The following is a 22,815-nucleotide window of genomic DNA, read 5'->3' on the forward strand; positions in this document are numbered from 1 at the left end:
TCCATTGAAGAAAATAACTTATCAAGACAAACAGAAAAGAAATTATAAAAGTTCCTTAAAAGTCAGAACTAGGCAAATGGAAGTTAATGACTTTATGAGACATCAAGACAGCATCTTTCAAGAAATTATCAAGGAAAACTGCCCTGATGTCCTGAAACCAGAGGACAAAATAGGCAATCACCTCAGGAAAGTGATTCCAAAATAAAAATTCCAAGGAATGTTCCAGCCAAAATTCAGAATTATTTGGTTAAGGAAAAGTACTACAAGTGGTCAGAAAGAAAGAATTCAAAAATGCAGGGTGGTGGTGGGGGCACAATCAGGATTACACAGCACTTAGTAGTTGCAACATGAATGATCTGAGATCATAGAACATGATATTCAAAGTCAAAGTCAAAGGATCTACAAAGGACTACAAACAAGAATCACTTATGGGGCAAAACTAAGCATAATATGTTGGGGCAGGGGGGAGGGGGGAATGGTCATTTAATGAAATAGGATTTCAAGTTTTCACCAGGAGAAGACCAGAAATTAAACCAAAAATCTCATCTCTAAGAGAAGCACAAACAGGCAAAAAGGGAAAAAGAAAACATAAGGGATTCAACAGGACTAAACTATTTACATCCCTTCATGGAAAGATGATACTTATAATTCTTAAAAATTGTTTTAATAATAGAGCTAAAAGGAATATACATAGACAAAGTGTATGAGTATAAGGTGATTTTGAGAGTATGACAAAAATTAATTAAGGGATGGGAAAGAGGATTACACTGGGTGCAGAAGAAAAGGAGAGATACAATGGGATAAATTATTTCACAAGAAGAGGAATGAAAGCCCTCTTACAGTGGAGGGGAAGATATAAGGGGTGAATGATGGAGTATCATGGGGACATCACTCTCATTGCTCTAAAACGGAATAAAATACCTAGTCGGTTGAATACAGAAACTTAGAAGTTTATCTTAACTGAGATGGAGGGGAAGAGATTAAGTAAAAAGGGGAGGGTGGAGAAAAGAGTGCAGATTAGGTACATAAGACACTGACCATAGCAAATGACCATAGATAGTAACCTAGCGTTTGATTAAACCCAATGACCCCCAGCCTTTGGGATAAGAACTCACTGTATGGCAAAAACTGTTGGTCAAAAGGTCACTAGGAATAGAACAACATCTCACATAGTATACTAAGAAAGGTCAAAATAAGTACATGATTTAGACATAAAGGATGATACCAAAAGCAAATTCAAAGAGCAAGGAATATTTTACCTGTCAGATCTATGAGGAAGGGAAAAATTCATGAACAAATAAATAATAGATAAAAAGCATTATTTAATATAAATTAGAAAATATAGATTATATTAAAAATGAAAGGCCTTTGTATGAACAAAATCAGTGCAGCCAAGATTTGAAAGAAAGCAGAAAGTTAGGAAACAATCTTTATAGCAAGTATCTCTGATAAAATTCTCACATCTCAAAAATACAGAGAACTGAGTCAAATTTATCAGAATACATGCCATTCCCTAACTGATAAATGGTCAAAGGATATAAATAGGCAATTTTCAGATTTAGAAATCAAAACTATTTATAAACATATGAGGAAGTGCTCTAAATCACTTCTGAGTAAAGAAAAGCATAACTCTAAGGTACCAATTCATTCCTAATATGACAAGAAAGATAAATAATAAAAAATGGAGAGAATTGTGGGAAAATTGAGATACCAAAGCAGTATTAGTGGACTTGTGAACTAATCCAATCATCCTGGAGAGAAATTTGGAACTATGTCCAGAGGTTTATAAAACTGTATACCTTTTGATCCAAAAATACCATTAATTAGGTTTATATCTCAAAAAGATCATAAAAAAGGAGAAAGACCTAAATGTGCAAAAAAATTTATAGCAGCACTTTTCATGGTGGCAAAATATTAGAAACTGTCCATCAAATGAACAATAGCTGAACAAGTTGCAATAAGAAACGATAAATGGGAAGATTTCAGAAAAAACCTAGAAAGATTTGTACCAATTGATGAAAAGTGAGATGAGTAGAACCAGGAAAACATTGTACACAATATCAGCATCATTACACTATGATCAACTATGAATGACCCAGTTCTTCTCAGCAACAAAGTGATCAAAAACAAGTTCTAAGAACTCACTATGGAAAAAGCTCTCTGTATCTATATAAAGAACTACTGGATACAATGTAGACTAAAGCACATTTTCTTCAATTTCTTTATTCCTTTTCCTGGTTTTTTTTTCTGTTTTTATCTCTTCCTTCACAACTCTGACTAATATGGAAATATGTTTTACATGATAGCATAACCTATATCATATTATCTACCATTTCAGAAGAAGGGAGGGAAGGAGAAAAATTTGGAATTCAAAATCTTGTAAAAATAAATTCAAAAAATTGTCTTAATGTAATTGAGAAAAAATAATATTAAAAAAATGAGGGAGTGGGAAGCAAAATAGCATTGTAGAAAGAGGACAAGTTCCGGTGCCAGAGAATCTGGTTCAAATCTTGTTTCTTTCTTTTTTTAATTGCACTTATAAAAGCATTTTATTTTTCCCAATTACATGTAAAGATAGTTTTCAAAATTCATTTTTGTAAGATTTTGAGTTCCAAATTTTTCTCCTTCTTTCCTTTTCCTCCCTAAGACAGACAATAAGCAACTGATAGAGATTATACATACACAATCTTGTTAAAAACATTATCTCCACGTAGGTCATATTGAGAAAAAGGGGAAAACCATGAGAAAGAAAAAAAAAGGTGGATAGTATACTTTGACCTACATTTAGATTCCATGGTTCTTCTTTTTTGATTCTTTTAAAATTTTTATTTTTTTAAACTTAAATACAATATAAGAAAAAAAACTGTCACGTGAGCAGCAAAACATGAGAGGAATCATAATATAAGGTAATAATACATTTCCATTTCAAGAAACCTATATAATAAACATTATAAGCTGTGTTCAAAACTGTCCATCTTTTGTTTGCTGTCTTGTAGGTTTTCTTCTGTTTTCTGTTGTGCACTATTTATTTTCTTCTTCCTTACCCATCCCCTCACCCCCCCCCCATTCTTTCTCTAATGTGCATAGCACATTCTTTTGAAGTCTTTTGGAATTGTCTTGGTTCACTGTATTACTGAGAAGAGTTAAGTATATTATAGTTGATCATCATACAATATTGCTGTTACTGTATACAAGTTTCTCCTGGTTCTGCTCACTTCATTCAGCATTGGTTCATGTTGTTTCTAGGTATTTCCAAAATCTGCCTGATCATCATTTTTTTATAGAAAAAACAGTATTCTATTACTTTCATATACCACATTTTATTCAGTCTTTCTCCAATTGCTGGGTATCCTTATAATTTCCAATTCTTTGCCACCACAAAAGAGCTGTTTAAATATTTTAATACATGTGGATCCTTTTCCCTTTTGTTAATGATCTCTTTGGGAGATACAGACCTATTGGGGATATATATATACATATATATATATATGTGTGTGTGTGTGTGTGTGTGTGTGTATATATATATATATATACACACACACATACCTATTCCACTAATCTATCACTCTAATTCTTAGACAGTACCAAATAGTTTTGATGATTGCCTCTTTTTCATAGAGTTTTAGGTGAGGCATGACTAGGCCACCTTCCTTCGCATTTTTTTAATTCTCTTGATATTACTGGACTTTTATCCTTCAAGATGAATTTTATTATTATTTTTACTAGCTCTATAAAATAATTTTTGGCAATTTGATTGGTATGGAACTGATAAGTAAACTAATTTAGGTAGAATTGTCATTTTATTATATTAGCTCAACCTATTCATTAGCATTTGTATTTTTCCAATTATATACATCTTTATTTCTGTGAAAAGTGTTTTGTAATTGTGTTCATATAGTTCCTGCGTTTGTCTTGACAGTTAGGCTCCCAAACATTTTATATTATCTATAGTTATTTTAAATAGAATTTATCTTACTATCTCTTACTTTTGGGCTTTGTTGGCCATGCATAGAAATGTTGATTCAGATAGATTTATATTATATCTTGCCACTTTGCTAAAGTTGTCAATCATTTTCAAATCTGGTTTCTGATACTTTCAACCTATCTGACCATGCCTCAGTGATAAAATAAGGGGATTAGACTAGATGGTCACTGAAATTCCTGTCAGTCAACAGTGACAGGCACTGTGTCAAATTCGGAGATAAAGAGAAGTTCTAGTCTTTAAGGAACACAATTTCTTTTTTTTTTTCTTTTTTTCTTTTAGCAAGACAGTAGGGTTAAGTGACTTGCCCAGGTCACACATCTAGGGCCTCAATTTCTTTTTTTTATTAAAGATATTATTTGAGTTTTACAATTTTTCCCCCAATCTTACCTTCCCCCCCCACCATGGAAAGCAATTTGTCAGTCTTTACTTTGTTTTCATGTTGTACATTGATCCAAATTGAGTGTGATGAGAGAGAAATGATATCCTTAAGGAAGAAACAAAAAGTCTAAGAGATAACAAGATCAGACAATAAGATATCTGTTTTTTTTTCTAAGTTAAAGGAATATCCCTTGAACTTTGTTCAAACTCCATGGCTCTTTATCTGGACACAGATGGCACTCTCCATTGCAGACAGCCCCAAAGTGTCCCTGATTGTTGCACTGATGGAATGAGCAAGTCCACCAAGGTTGAATATCACCCCCATGTTGCTGTTAGGGTGTACAGTGTTTTTCTGGTTCTGCTCATCTCACTCAGCATCAGTTCATCCAAATCCCTCCAGGCTTCCCTGAATTCCTGTCCTTCCTGGTTTCTAATAGAACAATAGTGTTCCATGACACACATATACCACAGTTTGCTAAGCCATTCCCCAATTGAAGGATATTTATTTGATTTCCAATTCTTTGCCACCACAAACAGGGCTGCTATGAATATTTTTGTACAAGTGATGTTTTTACCATTTTTCATCATCTCTTCAGGGTATAAACCCAGTAGTGGTATTGCTGGGTCAAAGGGTATGCTCATTTTTGTTGCCCTTTGAGCGTAGTTCCAAATTTCTCTCCAGAAAGGTTGGATGGGCTCACAGCTCCACCAACAGTGTAATAGTGTCCCAGATTTCCCACAACCCTTCCAACAATGATCATTATCCTTTCTGGTCATATTAGCCAGTCCGAGAGGTGTGAGGTGGTACCTTAGAGAAGCTTTAATTTGCATTTCTCTCATAATTAATGATTTAGGACAATTTTTCATATGGCTATGGATTGCTTTGATCTCCTCATATGTAAGTTGCCTTTGCATATCCTTTGACCATTTGTCAATTGGGGAATGGCTTTTCGTTTTAAAAATATGACTCAGTTCTCTGTATATTTTAGAAATGAGTCCTTTGTCAGAATCATTAGTTGTAAAGATTGTTTCCCAATTTACTACATTTCTTTTGATCTTGGTTACAGTGGTTTTATCTGTGCAAAAGCTTTTTAATTTAATGTAATTGAAATCATCTAGTTGGTTTTTGGTGATGTTTTCCATCACTTCCTTAGTCATAAACTGCTCCCCTTTCCATAGATCTGACAGGTAAACTAGTAGGACCTCAATTTCTAATGTGGGAAATAATATTAAAATAACTATTCTATTTCACAAAAAAATACAATGACAATTTTGGCACATATAGAGCCTTTCTTTGTGGGGTATTTTTAACTTCCTTGGGGTATATTCCCATGGGTAGAATTGCTTTTCTCATATATTTCCAAATTGAAATGCAGAACAGATGGACTGCTTCACAGCAACTTCAACAGCACATTCATGTACATCTTATCAAGTCCTTTAAGATTGACTATTCTCATTTCTGCCAGTTTGCCAGGCTGAAGGTGAAGCCTCAGAGTGGATTTAATTTGCATTTATCTTACTATCAGTGATCTGGAGCAGGCATTCCCACTGCCTGGAGGGCATTTCCACCAGTTCTTCAAATTCAATAGTTCCAAGAACAAGCTTGAATCCTACAACTGACTCCTGTGGTGGGATGGCCAGACAGCCTTCCAAGATTCATTCAACCCAATAATCCTTGTCCACCTCTGCTGAGTAGATACAGATGAAGAAACTTGGAAGGTATTTCTAAGGACTCTAAAATTGTATGTGAGAAAATGAAGAACTTTGGGCTTTTTTACATCTTCTCCTTTAAGACTGTGACTTTGGATCAGAAAGAAAGTAAACAAATGGCAATATCAAAGAACTGCATCAGATTTCTTGATTTAAAAGAGAACACCAGAAACTATTAAACATAAGTAGGGTTCATAAAACAGATAAATAAAAAAGATCTTTTTTTAATTCGGAAAGAGGGAAAGAGAAGCTTGGTGATTTTTAAAAGGAAAAAAAGAGGAGGGGAAATCATTAGGCATGGTGGATTAGACTTCATATCAAAAGAAATAGATTTAAATCCCATCTCAGCTATTTATTAGCTTTGAGCTTATTGGCAAGTCCATAAACTTTCTATATCCTTAGCTTCCTCAACTATAAAACAAGTGTAATATTTTTTTTAGGTTTTTTGCAAGGCAAATGGGGTTAAGTGGCTTGGCCAAGGCCACACAGCTAGGTAATTATTAAATGTCTGACACCGGATTTGAACCCAGGTACTCCTGACTCCAGGGCCGGTGCTTTATTCACTGTGCCACCTAGCCACCCCCACAAGTGAAATATTTTTAATCCCTAGCTCACAGCTTAGTTATGAGGAAAGTATTTCACAAATCTAAAAGCACCATGTGTGTCCTTATTTTATCATACTAAGAAAAAATTCTATAATATAAATAGTGTTTTGTGTGTCTTTTTAAGTTGTTTCAGATGTATCTGACTCTTTATGACCCCATTTGGAGTTTTCTTGGCAAAGATTCTGGAGTGACTTGTCATTTCCTTCTCCAGATCATGAGAAACTGAGGCAAACAAGGTTAAGTGACTTGACCATGGTCATACCACTAGTAAATGTCTGAGGTCAGATCTGAACTCAACCCAGGTCTAGTACTCTATCTGCTGTGTTGCCCAGGTAACCTTAAATAATGATAACATATTGTACATATAACGTATTATTCTCTTTTCCTATTTCTTTTCCCCCCCCTTTTTTTTTTTTTGGCAAGGCAGTGGGGTTAAGTGTCTTGCTCAAGGAAACACATTTAAGTAATTATTAAGTGTCTGAGGTCAGATTTCAACTCGGGTTCTCCTAACTCCAGGGCTGATGGTCTATCCACTGTACCACCCAGCTGCCCCTTCTTTTCTCATTTCAAATAAGAGTTGCTTCCTTCATGGATCAAGAGAATGCCATGTGCATTATCTAGAGTGATTTAATAAAGAATTTGACATAAATAAATATGACCTGAATGACAGCAAGGTTAGGCAAATCTGAACCTAGCTGAATACAAAAGGGTGTTGATTTATTGACTACTAACAAACTGGAGGGCAGTTTCTAGGCAGTGGCCTTGACCTTGTCCTGTACAACATTTTAATCAACGACTTGTATTTGGTACCAGGCCATGCAAGCTTGAGGGCATAGTATGAGCTCATAATGCTGAAACATGCTCTTCCCAGTATTTTTAAAAGGATTAAGACCTGGACCTGCAATACTATGAAGGTCAATCTCTCCTTTGGAGCTTGAATCTGGCAGAATGGAGGTATGGGGTATGGTATCTAAATCATCTATGCAGTTGGTCAAATAGTTTATGAATGTCAGTGTAAATAAATGAAAGGATAGGCAATCAATAAGGCTAAAAAAATTGTACTGATACTGTAGTTTGCATATAGTGAAATAAAGAAGACTAGACTAAAATTCACTGATTTAAAGATTTGCATGATTTGTATTTCAATCCAAAAGTTTACAATATCATTGCCAGAAGGGACTAGTGTCCCTTCATTCCAACCCTCTCATGTAACAGATGGGCAAAGTAAGGCCCACAGACAGAATGAGTCAGAGTCTGGGCCAGGACTAGAAGAGAGGCCTCCAATTGCCAGTTCAGTGTTCTTTGGAAAAAGCAATGATTTTGGAGTTAGAGGACTCAGATGCAAATTTTGTTATTGTTTAATCATTTCAGTCATGTTGGACTCTTTGTGACCTCTTTGGGGTATTCTTGGCAAAGATACTTGAATGGTTTGCCATTTCCTTCTCTAGTTCATTTTATGAGGAAATCAGAGGCAACAGGGTTAAGTGACTTGATCAGCTTAGTAAGTATCTGAGGCCAGATTTGATCTTAGGAAATTAAGTCTGTCTCCAGGCCCAGCAATCTATCTGCTGGGCCATCATTTTTTTTAAATTTATTTTTATTAAAGATATTATTTGAGTTTTACAATTTTCCCCCAATCTTACTTCCCTCCCCCCACCCTACCACAGAAAGCAATCTGTCAGTCTTTACTTTGTTTCCGTGTTGTACATTGATCCAAATTGAGTGTGATGAGAGAGAAATCATATCCTTAAAAAAGAGACAAAGGGGGCGGCCAGGTGGCGCAGTGGATAAAGCACTGGCCCTGGAGTCAGGAGTACATGAGTTCAAATCCGGTCTCAGACACTTAATAATTACCTAGCTGTATGGCCTTGGGCAAGCCACTTAACCCCACTGCCTTGCAAAAACTAAAAAAAAAAATTAAGTCAAGAAGTCTAAGAGGTAACAAGAGGTTTTTTTTTTAATTTTCTAAATTAAAGGGAATAGTCCTTGAATTTTGTTCAAACTCCACAGCTCCTTATCTGGATACGGATGTGTGCCATCATTTCAACTCTGTGCCTATTTTCTTCATCTGTAAAATGATAGAGTGGACTAGTTCAAAACTAATAGTTCTTATCCTTATTTTTTTTCAGGTACACACTACAGTACTTAGTATAGCAGTATAAAGAGATTTAAACTGAAAAAAAAAAGATTAGAATGCTTCTGAGTTCAAACCAATAGGCAACATGTGAGAGGAAAATTCTTTAATATATCTCTTTCATGGGAAAGTTGCTGTGCCAAATTTTATGAATATTCTAACTTAAAAAGAAATTAAAAGTAAATTAGAAGGCAATACCATTCTCAATAATAGGCAAAGATTCTGTAACCTCCCTCCAAAAAAAAAAAAAGAATAAAGGAGATCTCCTTAAAAATGAAAGATACAATAAATAATTTTAAATACACAAAATTCAAAAAACTTTTATACAATCAATGCAACTAGAATTGAGACACTGTTAATCTTAGGAAGATAATCTTTGTATCAAATATCACTGATAAAATTTATTATCTCTTCCAAAATTCGACTTTCCCCATCAAGGTTTTGATATATCACAGGTAGGCAGAAGAAATTAAATGGGAATTTCGGGAACTTGTGCAGATGACGCAAAAAGGCTGGCAAATGACAGAAAAAGTTTAGAAACTTAGAAATACATAAGTTATTATATATATACATATATATAATAACATTACATAATATCAATAAAAAAGAGAAGGAAATTTGCAAGGCTGGAAAATTTCTTCTTTTAATATGAAGGGGAGGTCAAGAAATTTTATGTGGATTTTCTAGATTGCAGAGGTGGGAGTGGAGAGCCCATGTCCCTAATTCCTGCAATATGGAAGGGATAACAGTATAGTGAAACATCCAATATGTAACATCAAGTTATTTCCTAAGAGGTTAATGACTATGAATAGTTTTCAAACGAAAACATGGAAACTATAAATGATCATGATAATATGCTGCAAATCACTATAGTGTTATAATAGTAAGAGAAATGCAAATTAAGCAATTATGATGTTTCACCACATATCATACAACTGATAAAAATTCAAAAAATAGGAATAATAGGTATGCTATTAGGCTATGAGGAAACAGGGACAGAGGCACACAGTGAAATGTTCCAGTTAGTCTGGAATTTGACACTATTCAAGAAAACATTCATGTTCTTTGATGCAATAATTGCACCCCTGGGCATATGGCTCAAGGAAATAAAAAACAAAAACAAAAATTTCATTGTACACATCAAAAAACTTGTACTTTTGGGTATGGAGCAAATTTGTATGTACAAATTTTTGTAGTAGCAAAACAAATGGCTATTACAGACTAAGAAATGGCTGAAAAAACTATAGTTTGTGAATGTAATAGTATTATGCAGTAAGAAGAGCCAATTATGAAGAATTCAGAGGAGCAAGGGAAGAGATATGTGAACTGATACAGTAATGTAAGAAGAACTAATTGAATAAAGTACAGAATTACTGCAGTAATGTAAATATTAACAGGTTAGGAAGTCAAACACTTGAGTAATTATAATGACAATCTAGGTCTCAGAGGAAAGATAATGAAAAATATATTTCCCTAACTATAGCATATTATGTGCGGAAAATGTTGCTTAAGTTCTCAGATGAGGGTCACCATTATCAGTTATTTTTGCTTAACTATTTTTCCTTGTTTCTCAAGGAAAAATTCAAGGAAAATTTCACTGTCAGTGAATTCACTGTAGGAAGGGTGTATATCTGTTAGTGATTGATGAAAAAAGTAAAAGCATCAACAATTTCTAAAATTATATAAAAGACTCAAGATCCCTTGACACATGCAGTGATAAATATACAGGTGAATGGGTGAAAGGTCAGGACTAAATGAAGAAAATTTTGCAAAGTATGCTGTATTTCATAATCACATTTGCCAAATTTTTTATATCCTAGAGTAGGAAGTAGTAAAGAAGTGATAAAGATTATTGTTTATTAAAAAATTGTTTTTAGCTACCATAAGTAAACTGTATGATGCTAGACAAATCATTTAACATTGTCTGGCCTTAGTTTCATCAACTGTAAAATGAAAAAAAAAGTAGAATTTATCTTGCAGGGTTGTTGTGAGTAGTAAATAGGAATACATATTTAAAAAAACAACAACCTTTGAAGAGACCATGATTTCATCACTATAAGGAACTACCCCTTTAACTAATGCAGTGCAGGCAGGTGGTACAGTGGATAGTACACTGGCCTTATAGGTAGGAGGACAAGAATTCAAATTCGGCCTCAGACATTTGACACTAGCTATGTGATCTTGGGCAGGTCACAACTCTGATTGCCTTACACCCAGGACCATCTCCAGTTGTCCTGATTCATATCTGGCTACTGAAACCCAGATGGCTCCAGAGGAGAAAGTGAACCTAATAACTTAGCATAGCACCCCCCTCACTCAAATCCAATTCATGGCTTCACTTGAACTATCTATTTATCCATAACATCTTCAATGCAGGTAAGATTCTCCTCTGAAATGTATAGCTTTAGAAAACTGCCTGGAACAGTAACATCAAACTCAAATAGGTCTCTGAACCTTACCTAAGGATCCCTGATGGCTGAATGGTGACTTAAAAAAAACCACATTTCAATGTTATCTATTCTTATTTATTTTGGTAAATATTTCCTAATGAGATTTTAAGCTTCTTCAACAGCATTCAAAGGACTCTCTGGACTTAAAATACTGAGAAATTAAGTCACACAGTCAGTATATCTCAGAGGTAAGACTTGATTATGGGTCTTTCTGACATTGAGATAAACTCTCATGCTGCCATAAACCCTTGGAAATTTCATAATTATATTACCATCACCACTCTGATACTGGGATTTACCTCCATTAGTTTAAGCACATGATATAGGATTAGGGCCAGAATCCCTGTCTACAGAGATAGAGGAAAACCATTGGGATACCAAAACTGTAAATGAGAAAGGGACCAAAGTATTGATCCATCTCCCAATTCTCTGCTCCTTTTCACTGGTTCTCCCACAATGCCCTGAATTCTCTCCCTCTTCATCTCTGCTTCCCAGCTTTCTTCAAGTCTCAGTTAATATCTCAATAAGAGGCCTTTTCAAATCCCCCTTAATGCTAGTGCCTTTGCTCTGCTGATTATTTACAATTTATCTTTTTTATATCTTGTTTGTAAATAGTTGTCTCCATGATGACTCCTCAATTCCACTTCAAGCTAAAATAAGACTGTTGTTTTCACCTAGCAACTAACAGTAGCTGCCATATAAATCAATCACTCCATCAATCAGGAAACATTTATGAAGCACCTTGTTGATTTGACTTGAAACTGACCTGGAAGTACCATCTCACTGAATAGTCTCAGATCAAATAATTTTTAGACATAAGACAACTTCTAAATCCCAGGCTACAACTCTTAATAAGGAACCAAACCTGCTCTAGCCCTGGGAGGATTTTATATAGACAGGTTTTCCTAGGAACATCTGAACTACCTACTTATCCAGAGCAAGTCTGTATAGACTGGTCTCCCTCCCTGGGGTAGCCCTCACTCTTAACCAGTGGGACTTGGAGATTGGATTATCACTCATTTACTTCCAAATTCTTGAATAGAAATATAGAAAAGATGCTTATCACATTTATATTGGTCAAAATTCTCAGGGGATAACTCATATGATAAATACAAAGATTATAATATTAAATTTAATCAAGACAAATACAAAATCCTAAATCCAAGATCACCTTCAAAGTTAGAGTTGACCTGGCTTTTATTCATTCACTCAACTTTACTGAGTGTGACTGGAGTCAGGAAAACTTAACTTCCTAAATTCAAATCTGGTCTTAGTCACTTGCTAAAACTATGTAACCCTGGGAGCATCACTTAATTCTGTTTGCCTCAGTTCCCTCATCTATAAAATGAGTTGGAGAAGGAAAGGGCAAACAGCTCTAGTATTTCTATCAAGAAATCCCCAAATGGGCCCACAAAAAGTAGGTTATGATTGAAACAACTGAACAACAATAACAAAAACTATCTGTCTGGTTTTCAAAGAGTTCAAAAGGTCCAGATAGAGTAAGAACCATGGGTTTTACCTATGAGCAAAGGCATGTGATGCAACAGTTACAAAACCTAATGGCTTCTTAGGCTGACTATAACTACTTAGAATGTTCAAGACAGAACAATCCCACTCTCAGATGATGCAGTCAGACATTTAGAGTACATATCAAGTTTAGTTCTAAACTCAACATTTTAATAAAGATACTGACAAGTATGTGTCTTAGCAGTTGAAAGGATGGGGGATGTTTGGCTTGGAGAAAGATGAAGGGGAAACTTGATAGCTGTTTTCAAATATTTGAAGGGATGCCATGTGGAAAAGGGCACAGATTTATTTTGTGTTGATCCCATAAAGAAAACTGGAACTAATTGGGGGCCTCAAGTTAAAGGGACATGGCCTGAACTCAATATAATTGAAACTTACTAACAACGGAAAGAACAGAGTTTAGAAGATGAAGTTATATAGAATCGGCTAGATAGGATTTTAAAGGTTTTAGAGGGCTTATAGTTTACTTACACATTCAAATGAAGAATTAACTTTTTTTAACATTCTTGATAGACAGTCATTCTGTCGACATTTCCAGTAATGAGGAATTAATAACTATGCCAAATACAAGAGCAAGCCACTACATGCTTCCTTCTAGGGTAAGTTCTTTAATACTTCAAATTATGATTCACTCCTAAAGTACAGTTGTTCAGCCAGCTGCAAAGTTTCCATGTTGTAGCATCGTTTATCCTTTTATCTTCATTTTGTCCATAAAAGCATCATGAGTAGGTTTCTAAACCCACATCTGAAATCAAGATAAACTCTGTTTATGACAATCTCCTTTATGACAATCAGAGGTGTGTTGGAGCTGATTATTAAATTTAAGGGAGTATTTACACCTCAGAAATTGGCAAACACTAGAAATCAAGATGTGAGTTTTTGTTTGAATGATTATCTAAATTTAAGAATGTGATGGAGAAATTCAAAATAATGTCATACGAATTTTTTCACAGTCAGTTATTAGACTTATTTATCAGTGCATTATCATGTGCTACCCTAATAAAAATGGAGGTAAGATAGCTCTGGCATGGCATGTTAAATAAGTTACCTAAGAAAATATATCATAAATCAAATTAAAGTTTAACCAGTCCACAAATTTCCATTTATTTCCTCTTTTTAAAGTTAAAATATTTATCCATCACTAATTTTCTGGAAATTCTACTATTTCTCATGATTTCTCAATGATCTCCTTTTCTCATTGCTCCAGATTTCACCAGAAATAATCAAAAAAAGGATAAATTAACTCCCTATCATGTATCAAGGCAATTGGGAGGTGGAGAAAGAAACAAGTGCTACCATGTACCATACAAAAGGAAAATACTTTTTTGCCAATGAATGAACAGTCGCTCTGCGCATGAACAGTCACAAATGAAATGTCTCTCAAACTATTTATTCATGGAGCATTAAGGTTGCCAGGAAATAAGAAAACTGATAGTACATAAGTGTGTTAGTGGAGACAGAGACCATCCATTATTATTAGTACATAGTATGGATAAGTAGGAAGCATGTTAATTATTGTGAACAGACCAACCAGTGAGAATTGGAGAAGTGAATGTGTAGTGGGGGGTGGAAAGAGAAAGCTTAGTAGAGCCTGGGAGATATTGGGCAAGCATGTGGGCATCACTGGCCTTGGATCTCCCCTCATATCATCACTGTGGTGTGTGGGGAGTGTTCATGGATTGATGGGTTTGTGTGTGTGTGTGTGTGTGTGTGTGTGTGTGTGCTCCCAGTTTGGAGTGCAAGAGATCATGAAGTTATGTTATCAAATCTAGTTTATATTGTCGAGCTGAGCTCTGAGGCTGTTAAATGGTTCTAGAGTCAGAAAGACTCCAGTTCAAATCCAGCCTCAGATGCTTTACTTTTTGTTCGGGCAAGTAACTTTTTGTTTGCTATGGAGACAACTAGGTCACTCAGTGGATAAAACCCTAGTCCTGGAGTCAGAAACCCGATTTCAAATCCAGCCTCACACACTTATTGACTATGTTACCATGGGCAAGTCATTTAACTTCTGTTTACCTTGGAGGCAAGTAAGTGGCTCAGTGGATAGAACACTGGTCCTGGAGTCAGGAAGACTCTGCTTTTAATCCACTGGAAAAAGGAAATGGCAAATTTCCAGTATCTTTGCCAAGAAAACCCAATGGACAGTATCGGTGTTCTATGGTCCATGGAGTCACGAAGAGTCAGATTTGACTTAACAACTGAAGAACATCAATCAGCTAAGGCTTTAGCAGCTATGCTTGATCTTTGGTCTTTCCTCTAGAGCTGAGTACTGCTGGGACAAATCTTCCTGAGTCCCCACTGGCTTGAGTAATATACCACAAGAATTGCTAAGAAAGGATGTCTTTGCAGGATCAAAAGTTAGACTAGGCAACCTGTAAAGTATTTTTTCTATCCAAGAATTCTCTCAATCACCTTAGTGCTTGAGCCCTTCAATGATCTCCAATCCTCTCTCTACTTACCCCAATAGAGATACCAAGTCCTCCTAATGAATTCTTAGTAATCTTTAAATCATCTATCCTTTCCCATTGCCCTCATCATTGTTTAGTTCTTCAATCAGCTCTCAAAACTGGAATATGGCAATGGTTTCCCTTAAATGGTCTCTTTATTCCAATTCACCCTGAATTTAGTCACAGGTTAGTTTCCCCAAAATATTTTCATCATATTCCTTTCATGATCAGAAACTTTCAACCACAGTCATATGTATTTGCCCTTTCATAACAGATTTAATATTATTGTTTTTCTATTACATGTCCTCAACCTATTTTTCTACACTTATTTTCCACCCCTCTACTACATAATTTCTTCCCTTTATGCCATTCAGACAGAATGTACACTTCAATGATCCTTCTAAGGTGAGTTTTCCCTCTAAATGATATCATCTGGAGTCTATATTGTCAGACACTTTTCCTGATCTCCTATAAATCTTTCACTGAGCATTTATCTATATGCCAAGTACCTTCCTTTATATCTTGTAATTTTGGGCAGATACTCATAATAGTTCACAGTCTTCTGCTTAACCCTTATTGTAACTACATGATCAGCCTTTTTCCTACAATAAGAAGTCTCTCCAATGACATCCTTTATATGCTTTTAAGCAATTCTGTGTTTTCAGTGTGTTAAGTCTTGCCCAGGCATACCACATGCTTCTGCCCTTTAAGTGACCCTCAACTTTAATTCATTGTATACTGTCATTCCATGACTCACAGTTATCTAACACTTCCAGAAAAATTAGTGTTAAAAAGACAGGAGTTGGCTTCAGGGAGAAACTTTATGTCATTAAAAGCACTATATAAGGGGCAGCTAGGTGGTGTAGTGGATAAAGCACTGGCCTTGGAGTCAGGAGTACCTGGGTTCAAATCTGGTCTCAGACACTAGCTGTGTGGCCTTGGGCAAGTCACTTAACCTCATTTGCCTTGCAAAAACCTTAAAAAAAAGCACTATACAATTTTCAAGAGGCAATCCAGTCCATTCTCCTCCTTCTGTATAATGCTAGGACCAACCCATTGTCTCCTAATGCTTTCTGTTATAGATACCAATGAAGAGCTTTATAGGTTGTCCATTCAAATGCATGTCATAGTTTGGGTTATAGATATTCTTCATCCAGGACAGCTAGGTAAATGGAAAGAGTACTGGACCAGGAGTAAGGAAGACTTATCTGAGTTCAAATCTGGTCTCAGACACTTAGCAGTTGTGTGATTCTCATCAAGTTATTTAACTATATATGTCTCAGTTTCCTCATCTATAAAAAAGAGCTAGAGAAGGAAATGGTAAACCACTTCAATATCTTTGCCAAGAAAACCTCAAAGGGGGTCACAAAAAAAGCAAATGACTGAAAAACTACTGAACAATAATATTCTTCATCAACTTGGTTTTTCCAGTGCTGATCAGATAATTTTTTTGAGTGATTATGGAACTATTTTAGAATACTGTGCAATACCACAAATTTTAAGTCAATCTGTACAATGTCTTTCCCATATAAAAGCATCTGGGAGACTTTGTTATTCAATAAAGAATAGCTTTTTATTGGATTGATGTTGAGGCATTCTCCTTACCAGTAGCCTGAAGAACTCTCTTCTATTGGGCCTTCTAAACTTTTTTGTATATATTTTTTCCATTAATTGAATTTTCCATTATTGAATTTATTTCCTCTTTCTTTCTTCCTATCTGGCTATTGTCACATAACATTTAAGGTCAAGTTTGAATAGTTTCTTCATCAATCCTACCTATACACTAATCCATGAGACTCTCTCCTCTCTGCTGAAATCATATAATTCTTATATTCAGAACTCATTGGGCAATTAATATGAATGTGGAGATCATGTTAAGGATTTTTTAATGTACTAATTAAATATGAAACTAATTGGGAGCAAAGGCTATCTATGTATCCCCCTTATTTCTAAGCATATGATAAGCAACAAAAAAAGTATTTGTTGTGTGCCTTTTTCAAACCTCAAAGAATAAACTAGCTATCTAAGCATAACCTCAGTATAACTTCCACACTGTCTCATTTAATTTTCTAGATTCCTTTTACTGGGTTCAAAATCCAGAAATGATTATCTGTAAAGAATTCAACTATGACAAAGTAACAGTAATATTGCAGGATGATCAACTGTGAATGACCTACCCTTTCTCAGCAATGCTGTGACCCAAGATTACTCTGAAGGTCTTATGATAAAGAATGGTATCCATTCCAAAGACTGAGTTGATAGAGTCTCAATACAGACTGAAGCGTACCTTTTTTCCTCCACTTTATTTTTCTTGAGGTTTCTCTTTTCTTGGGGGTGGGGGATTATGTTTACTTTTACAACATCATTATTGTAATAATGTTTTTCATGGCTACACATTTTTAACCTTCACCAAGAAACTTGCTTTCTCATTGAGGAGGAATGGAGTGGGAGAAAGGGTGAGAATGGTTTTAGAAGTAAATGTTGAAATTTGTTTTTGTATGTTGCTGGGGGGATTGAAAATAAATAAGAAAAAATAGGCTCTTCAAATTCAACTTAAAATGACATGAAGACTTTGAGATTACCCTAGACCCATATTTCTTGTCACCTAAAAGGATAAGTCAGAATTAATTGACTTGTACTGCCCTTTGGTTCATTACTTCTTTGCTAAGTAGATGTAGGTAAGTTACCTCCATTTCCCCATAAATTCCTTCCTAAAGAAACTCCTGCAACCTGTCTTCTAATCTTACAACTCCACTGAAAGTGTTCATCCTAGGTTCACAAATGACTTCTTCCATGTTAAACTGACTTGTAGTTTTTTTTCAACTTCTGTGTTAAGCTGAGCACACTGAGGAGGGACTGTGTTGCTTCCTCCTTTTTAAAATATTTCTATACTATTCACTGTCATTATGTTTCATTCTGACCACTCTTCAGTTACCTCCATTAACTGCTTCTCTATGCTAAATCCTTATTTTTTATATACTTATATACTTGGGAAAGTCATCTACAATCTATTGTAAATGGTTCCCAGAGCTGTTTTCATGTTAGCTACAAAGAAAAAACTAATAGATGACCATCAAAGACAATAAAATAAGTTCCCAAAGAGGTGCTCAGAATGATTGTCTGATTTAGTATAGCTGAACAACAGAATCTCATCTTAAAAGTATCAGAGAAGAAAGAACAGCCTAATCCAAATCTCCAGACAATCATTAAAACAACCTAATCCATAAAACTGTAATTTCATCATCTGTACACTAAGGAGATATTACATATCATGATCTACCCACAATGGGTTTCAAATGTCTGCTGCTATTAGTGAACAGAGAGGGGATAATAAAGACATGTGGAGAAACCATTCTGTTAGTCAACAAGCATTTATTCATTACTTAATGGTTCCCTCATGCAGCAGGTGCTCCATCAGGTAATGTGTCAACCAGAAATAATGATGGTGTTGATGATGATGTTTCTGAAGAAGATGATGACATGAGGGAGTTGATGCCATGACATGAACTGGATTTGAGTAAGGATGGCTATAGTAAGTCACAAACTTCACTCTTTCTCCAGATTGTTCTAGGTCCAGTGGCCAGATATGGATCAAGATGAGTAGAGATGGCTTTGGATATCAACCAGAAATAAGTGAAGCTGAAAGGGCAGCCCTTTGACTCAAGTTCTATATTAATCTCTGAAGCAATAGCACAGTATACAACAAGTAACAAAAGAATTCTAAACAAGAGTTAAGGAGACAACTTCTTCACTTCCAGCAAGTTCCTTCCATTATTTTGTCCAAAGAATCAGAATATACTCACATTGAAAGATACCAAAATAAATTTCATATTATTCTCTATTAAAATTCACAGAATGTTCATTAAAGTTTCTTCCTGTTACAGGAGCAAAGACCAAATTCTCAAGCATTTTTAAAGCCCTTCAGAACCTAGCTCCCTTCTGCCTTTCCCATCTTCCTACATCTTACTCCCCAACAAATGAGCTTCAATCCAGTGACACTGGCTGTCCCATTAACAAGACACTCTCTCAGTTCTGGGTACTTTTCTCTTGCTATCCCCCATGTCTGGAATGCTTTCCTCCCTCTACTCCATGGTTTCCTTTAAGTCTCAACTAAAATCTCATTTTCTAGAGGAAGCCTTCCTCAATTACTCCTAATTTCCTCTTTTAATTACCTCCCATTTATTTGATATTTAGTTCTCTTTACAGATACATGTTTGCATATAGTCTCCCCCCCCTTTAGACTGTATGCTCCTTGTGGGCAGGGAGTGTCTTTTGCTTCTTTGTATATCCCAAGCACTTAGCACAGGACATAATATTTAACATATGACAAGCATATAATATCGAACCTATAAGAAGCACATTTTAGAAGTTTGTTAAATATTGCCTGATAAAAGTCTGGAAAGACCAGGGCTATGAGAAATTAAAGAATTATCAAAGGTTTGGGTAGGATGAACATGAATGGGCTGTACACAAAAATCTCAGGATATCAAAATCTTAAAACTTGAGAAAATTGGAGTGGATCAAATGAATGGGATACAGGATAGTGGAAAGAGCAGTTCACTTTGAAGTTAAATAACTAAGGTGAAGTCCACCAACTACTAATCTGTGTGATTTGATCAAGTAATTTCACTCTCTAATTCCCATTTTCTGAATCTGTAAAATGGGGAAAGCATTCCTTGTACCACCCTCATTAAACCTAAAAATGCTGCATAAATGTGAGCAGCTATCACCTGCTCCTGTTCAGGTATTTCCATGGGGTACATCTCAAAGTTTCTTCTAATGTGCCTTACAAACATACTTGTACTTTGAGGGAAACAAAATGTGCATAGCAAGGATATGTCATGACAAACTCAATACTATGAAAGGGAATGGCCTAAAAAATTCTGGGTGAATAATATTTAGTTCAAGAAGTATTACTGAAACAGCACCCTAGCACTACACAAGAGGAAGGGCAGATAAAGTGGAGAAATGTGACACTGTCATATTGCACTGACTTGTTTCCTGGAGCAACCATAGGAGCCTCTAAGTAAGAACTACTGTGGTGACTTATGCCAAAGGGTTATTAGCAAGGTAGCATATAACTGAGTATCCCAAGGGGCAAAATTTGACAATCCTACTGACATGGCTCCCTGAGGCAGCAAGGTAAATAAGGAGGCTGGATTTGAAAACAAGGAGACCTGAGTTTAAATCCAATCTCAGACATTTACGAGCTAAGTGACTGGGCAAGTCACTTAACCCTGTGTGTCTCAGTTTCCTCCTCTGTAAAAAATGAGCTGGAAATGGCAAACCACTCCAGTATACAAATTCAGTCACATAAAGTAAGACATAATTGAAAATAAGATAACAAAATTATTATACCTCAGTGTGCCTTGTTAAATAATCTATATCCAGGGGCGGCTAGGTATCACAGTGGATAGAGCACCGGCCCTGGAATCAGGAGTACCTGAGTTCAAATCCAGTCTTAGACTCTTAATAATTACCTAGCTGTGTGGCCTTGGGCAAGCCACTTAACCCCATTGCCTTGCAAAAAAAACTAAAAAAAAAAAGTTTTAAAAATAATAATCTATATCCATAGCATCCATACCACACCCTTTAATTGAGGAAATATTCCAAAAGTCTGTCCTGATCTGTCTCTTATTTCCTTTACATTCTCTTGCTAGGTGATCTCATTGGCTACAATGAGTTTAATTATTCCCTCTATATAGATAACTGTTAGATGTATATATCCAGTCTGAATCTTTGTCCTGAGCAAATTATAAACCACTCATTGAGAATTTCCAATTAAATATCTTGCAGACATCTCAAGTTAAAATCATCCAAAGCACAAATCTTTTTTTTTTCCCTAATCCAGTAGTCTTTGGAATTTTCCTCTTTTGTGTTAAGAACATCCCCATCTTTTCAGACACCCAGCTTCACAAGTTTGATGTTATCCTTGGTACCTCACATATCCAATTAGCAGTCAAATCTTGTCATTTGAACATTTTAATGTCTACATAGTATCTCTCACATCCTTCCCCTTCTCTCATCCCATGGAGTCACCATACTAGTTCAAGTCCTTATCACCTCTGGATTAAAGAAAGCATTGTAAGAGGTTTTGAAATGGTTTCCCTGGTTCAATTCTCTCTCCTCATCCAATCCTTTCACACATTGCTACCAAAGTGACTTTCTTAAAATATATCACTCCTTGAATCAATAAACTCTATGGTTTTTCATCATATCAATGATTAAATATGAACATATTATTTGGCATTTTGAAGGCCTTCAGATGAGATTCCAACCTACCTTCTAAGTAGTATTCCCTCCACAAACTTTATGATCCATACAAATTTGTCTTCAGATGTGACTTTACATTTCTATAAATGTAATTCCTTCTGACTGGATATTGTCTTCACATTAGAAATTTTTAACATTGCAAACATGCTGATTCAGATTAGCCATGAAAAGGAAATTAGTAGATGTTAGGAAAAAAAAGTATAGTGGTAGAATACCCTACATGACTGCCCTAAGCCTTAAAGAAAAATATTGAAACCCAAAAGGGAAACAAGATATTCATATCAGGGACCCTTACAATTAATATTATATCTCCCAAAATAGGAAAAGACTAAATCAATCTTTCAGCCTCACATTGGGAAAGGGGAGAGAGAAACAAAGAGAGTGAAAATAGAAAATAAGTGAAAGGGAGGAAAAATAAGACTGAAAAAATCAAAGCTTTCAAGGAAAAACCCCTTAATAAAAATCCTAGAATACAATTAGATAAATCATAAATCCTCAAAGAGATTGAACATTCTTCTTATAGATATTACATGACACTGAAAGAAACTTAATGAAATATAAAATCCTGTGGTTTCCTAAAGGAACATGGAACAATAAAAAAATCCAGAATGACAAAAAAGAGAAATGAAATCCATGAAAGAAAAATTAGAAATCAATAGCCGGGGAGGCTAGGTGGTGAGAGCATAGGCCCAGGAGTACCTGAGTTCAAATCTAGCCTCAGACACTTAATAATTACCTAGCTGTGTGGCCTTGGGCAAACCACTTAACCCCATTGCCTTGCAAAAACCTTTAAAAAAAAGAATAGCAGTCAGAACTTAAGAATTTAAGAATTTAAGACTCAATTAAGAAAAAAAAATTAAATCTATTGTAAAGTCCCTCAAAAGAAGAGGAGAGAATAATAAACTACTTAAATGGAAGAAATTCTTAAAAAGAGAAATAAAAGGCAACAAGCTTTATTTTCTAAGAGGTTAAAGGACTTGGTTCTTTATGATAAATCAATTCCATACATAGAAAAGCAATTTACATTGAAGAAAGACTGCACATGAATAACTTCCCAAACTACATATGATGATGATGATGATGATGGTGAGACAACATAGAAAAATTTCTAGAATAAAACTAAAGCTGGCCCAAGAAGAAAATTACATTCCTAAAAATATGTACTGACAAAATAAAAAATAAAAAACCCTGACTAGATAATTTTAAAAATCAGAAAATCAACCAATAAGAAATTCAAAAATAAGCACAAATTTTGAAAATAAAATCAACAGTATTTCTATACAGCAAATACAAAACCCAAAAAGAA

At 35.2% G+C, this 22,815-nt stretch overlaps 1 protein-coding gene and 1 long non-coding RNA gene across 10 annotated transcripts in view; one reads left to right on the forward strand and one right to left on the reverse strand.

The window, feature by feature from the left end:
• The window catches only part of PTPN3 (protein tyrosine phosphatase non-receptor type 3), a 291,839-nt gene that overhangs the window by 152,350 nt on the left and 116,674 nt on the right, over positions 1–22,815 (reverse strand). The gene's annotated exons all lie outside the window — the stretch shown is intronic.
• Positions 7,577–14,207, forward strand: LOC141503089 (uncharacterized). The gene is made up of 3 exons (XR_012472759.1): positions 7,577–7,632; positions 13,303–13,388; positions 13,997–14,207. It is a non-coding gene; the product is annotated as an uncharacterized LOC141503089 (long non-coding RNA).

This window comes from Macrotis lagotis, chromosome X, assembly GCF_037893015.1.
Source record: "Macrotis lagotis isolate mMagLag1 chromosome X, bilby.v1.9.chrom.fasta, whole genome shotgun sequence".
In the NCBI taxonomy this organism is placed as follows: domain Eukaryota; kingdom Metazoa; phylum Chordata; class Mammalia; order Peramelemorphia; family Peramelidae; genus Macrotis; species Macrotis lagotis.